The sequence below is a fragment of the Cebus imitator genome, unplaced genomic scaffold, assembly GCF_001604975.1.
Source record: "Cebus imitator isolate Cc_AM_T3 unplaced genomic scaffold, Cebus_imitator-1.0 Scaffold14, whole genome shotgun sequence".
Taxonomy (NCBI): Eukaryota; Metazoa; Chordata; class Mammalia; order Primates; family Cebidae; genus Cebus; species Cebus imitator.
The window spans coordinates 11,221,529-11,225,861 of NW_016107329.1; the positions used below are offsets into that span (position 1 = coordinate 11,221,529).

The window sequence follows — 4,333 nt, forward strand, 5'->3', positions numbered from 1 at the left end:
TGACTGTGGGACGAGGCAGAGCGTCTGTGAGGTTTCACCGTCGTGGGGTCCCCGTGACTGTGGGACGAGGCAGAGCGTCTGTGAGGTTTCACCGTTGTGGGGTCCCCGTGACTGTGGGACGAAGCAGAGTCTCTGTGAGGTTTCACGGTCGTGGGGTCCCCGTGACTGTGGGACGAGGCAGAGTGTCTGTGAGGTTTCACCGTCGTGGGGTCCCCGTGACTGTGGGACGAGGCAGAGTCTCTGCGAGGTTTCACCGTCATGGGGTCCCCGAGACTGCGGGATGACTTCGGGTCTGTGGGAGCCATCGCCGAGTCCCCGTGGTTTTGCTGAGGGGTTAGAGCTTTGTCTGCATTGTGGCTCCGTGGAGCTCTGTAGTCGGCCTCAGATCTGAGCTGGGCCCCGAATCCAGCTTTTCCGCTCCCAAGTTGCTGCTCTTTTCCGATACCCCCTGGAGGCCCCGTTGCTCAGCAGTTGGGATCTGACTTAGCCCAGGAACTGCTTTTCTCCCGCGGAGACTGTCACCAGCGCATGCCTGTTTGATCAGCAGAGCTCTGTGGGGCGCAGGCTTCTGCGTTTCTAGTGCCAAGGAGGCCGTCTGCACAGGGGCTGATGCTCACAGGGGCAGTGCCTGTCCACATGGACTGTCCGGTGTGGTCAACCCTGGGGGCGTGGCCACCTCCTGCCCTTTCCAGGAGAGAACTGACCCCAGAGGTGGCTACTGGGAAATCAGGTCAGCAAAAATGGTTCCCGAGGGCTGCAGTTTTCTGTTTTGTCCCAGGCAGAGCTGGGTCCCCGTCCTCTGGAAGGGTAGGGAGCCTGGCTCTGTGTCTCTGTCTCCCCGGCAGCCCATGGGGAGCAGTGCCAGGCCGAGAGCCGCAGGCTGACTTGGGGGAGACACCGCAGGGTTCTGGCATCTGATGTGCGCCTCCCAGCCTTCAGGAAGATGCTGAGAGTGTCAGCCTCACACCGGACGCTGTAGCTGCTGCTTCTGCTTGGGGTCTAGTGAACCCTGCACTAAGTGAAATCAGAAATATCCTTAAATGCGGCATCTGTATCCCTCACGTGACATAAGCCGGCGAAACACACACAGAGGACGGGTTTCACCATTGATGTGAAAGTGGCCACGGCCGTTACCGTGAAGGTCCTCCCTCCCTCTTCAGTCTTTGAAGACAGCAGCACCCTGGACCTCGTAACCAGAGCTTGGGGAATCGGCCTGACCTGGAAAACAGCACATGGGCACCCTGATGAATGTCCCGTGACACCAGCCGGCAGTAGCCGGCATCTGCAGTAACGTCTTGAGGAGTGTGGGCACAGCGGGCTCCTCTGTCCGCTTGGTGGGGTGAGGCGGGAGCAGGGAGCCTCCCTGGTGAGCGTGTTGGGGCAGGACATCTTGGGGGGCAGGAAGAAGGGGACTTGTGGCCACCTGTGGTCAAAAGCCTGCCTGTGGCAGTATCCTGGCAGCCCCAAATCACCGTGTGCTGGGTTGGTTTGTGGTTCTGATCTCAGTCTCCTGTCTTTTTTGATAATCTTGCAGCCACCATGTATCAGGCTCTGCTGGTCCAGCCCAGTGCATGGAGGATGTGCTGGGTCTCAGCCGAGCAGCCACGTCCCCTGAAGGGCTGCTGGGACCGGCTTGGTGCGGCCGGGGCTACAATGCTGCAGACGCTTCCCACATGTTCCCCCCGGTCCTCAGTCGCACTGTGGTAGGAAGGCGGTGATTAAGCACATGTTATAAATGAAGCTGAATGACGGGTGATATCTGGAGAGAGGGGATGGCTGGGTATGGGAAGGCCCCAGGGCTCAGACCACATGGCCACACCCCGAGGACGGAGGTGCCAGGCGTGCAGTGGCCAGAGGGGTGTCCTTGGGGAGGGCGGTGATCCCAGGCCTCCAGGCCCTTATCTGTCACCTGCACAGATGAAGAGCTGTGCCCCGGGGACCGGCCGGCCTGACAGGTGCACCCGGCCCCTGACAGCACCTCCCGGCATGGGGCTAAGTGAGATCCCGTGGTGTCCATGTTCAGTGCTGAATGGTAAGACTCATTCCTAGTGGGCAGGGCTGTGGTCAGCGCTTGCTTCTTGATGCTGTGAGCTGGGGCATCTCCTGCTTGTTGACCCTTTCTGTCTCTTTCGTTGGGGAAACTTCATGGAGTCCCTTAGCTACCCACATCCCTTTTCTGGAGATGTTTCTAGAATCTTCAGCACTCAAAGGCCATCCATAAATGCCACAAGAGCACGATATGGGACACACGTGTGCGATCACGTGTGCACACTGCTGCTTATCCTGTGCTCCAGAACCTTCCACAGCCTCCTGCTGCTGTACCCCTTCTCTGTCTGCTTCTCCTGAAATCCAGAAATGTCCAGATGGGTCCAGACACCTGGAGAACCAGACCCACTCCAGCCCCCTCGGTCGGCAGGTTGCCCATCTGCAAGCCGCAGAGCATGGGTCCCATCCCCACTGTGGACACGTGGGCCCCGGATCCTCAGAGGCGGCTGCATGGATCCCCACTGTGTGCCTGTGTATGCAAACTCAGGTTTTCTGGTCACACTTAGGTTTTAAAAAGTGGAAGAAGCCTTCTATGTCACCAAACGGTCTAAATCAGATGCTGGAAGCAGCACTGCTCACCGTGCGCCTGTCTCCCCTGCCGGACTCTGTGTGTGTGTCTGAGCGTGTGATGTGTGTGGCATGTGTGAATGTGTGGTAGCTGAGCATCTGGGGTGTGTGGTGTGTGTAGTGTGAGCATGTGGTGTGTATGTGGTATGTGTGGTGTATGTGAGTTGTGTGTTTAGTGTGAGCCTGTAACGTGTGTGTGGGGTGTGTAATGTGTTTGGCACGTGTCTGAGTGTATGTGGTGTGTGTGTGTCTAAATGTGTGGTGTGTGTATATAGTGTGAATGTGTGGCATGTCTGAGTATGTGGTGTGAGTGTGTAATGTGAGCATGTGGCGTGTGTGGCATGTGTGTGGCATGTGTGGGGTGTATGTGGTATGTGTGGGGTGTGTGTGTGGTGTGAATGTGTGTAATGTGAGCATGTGGCATGTGTGTCTGTGTGGGGTGTGTGGGGTATGATTTGTCTGAGAGTGTGGGGTGTGTGGCATGTGTGGTATGTTTGGTGTGAGTGTGTGGGGTGAGTGTATGGGGTGTGTGTGGTATGACATATGTCTGGGTGTGTGGTGTGTGTGTGTACAGTGTGTGTGTCTGTGGTGTGAGTGTGTGGTGTGAGTATGGGGTGTGTGGGGTACGGCGTGTGGGTTTGTGATGTGTGTGTGGTGTGAGTGCATGAGGTGTGGGGTATGGTGTGTGTCTGAGTGTGTGGGGTGTGGGGGGTTGTGGGGTATGCTGTGTGTGTCTGAGTATGGGGGTGTATGGGTTATGTCTTGTGTGTCTGAGTGTGTGGGGTGTGTGGCATGTGTCGGGTGTGTGGAGTGAGTGTGTGGGGTGTGTAGGGGGTGTGGGTGTGTGAGTGGGGTGAGTGTGGGGTGTGTGGGGGGTGTGCGTTGTGTGTGTAGGTGTGTGTGTGTAGGGTTGTGTGTGGGGATGTGGGGTGTGCAGCATGCGTGTGGTGTGGGGGTATGAGTGTGTGGTGTGTGTGGGGTGTGTGGTGTGTTGGGGATGTGTGTGGGGTGTGAGTGTATGACATGTGTGAGGTGTGTGTGGAGTGTGAGTGTGGGCTGTGTGGGGTGTGTGTGAGGTAAGTGTGTGGCGTGTGTGTGACGTGTGGGGGAGGTGTGTGGGGGGGTGTGGGGTGTATGCATGTTGCGTGTGTGGGGTGTGTGGCATGTGTAGTATGTGGGGATGTGGGGAGTGTCGTGTGTGTGATGCGTGTGTAGTGTGTGGGGGTGTGTGGGGGGGTGTGTGGCGTGTGTGGAGTGTAGGGGTGTGGGGGTTGTGTATGCAGTGTGAGTGTGGGGTGTGTGTGGCATGTATGGGGTGTGTAGGAGGGCGTTTGTGGCATGTGTGGGGGTGTGAGTGTGTGTGGGGTATGTGGGGTATGTGACATGTGTGTGGTGTGAGTGTGGTGTGTGTGGCATGTGAGTGGGGTGTGTGTAGTGTGTGTGAGGTATGTGTGTGGTGTGTGTGTAGGGTGAGTGTGGGGTATGTGGTGTGTGAGTGGTGTGTGTGGTGAATGTGTGGAGTGTGGGCTGTGTGGGGTGTGTGTGTGGGGTGTGTGTGTGGCATGTGTGGGGTCTGTGTGGGGTGTGTGTGGTGAGTGTGTGGAGTGTGGGGTGTGTTGTGTGTGGCATGTGTGAGGGGTGTGTGTGCATGTGTGGGGTGTGAGTGTGGGGTGTGTGTGGCATGAGTGGTGTGTGTGGTGTGTGTGAGGTGTGTGGGGGG

The 4,333-nt window shown here is 57.5% G+C and overlaps 1 protein-coding gene across 10 annotated transcripts in view; it reads left to right on the forward strand.

The window, feature by feature from the left end:
* Positions 1–4,333, forward strand: part of MCF2L (MCF.2 cell line derived transforming sequence like) — a 212,943-nt gene that overhangs the window by 136,466 nt on the left and 72,144 nt on the right. The window lies entirely within an intron of this gene.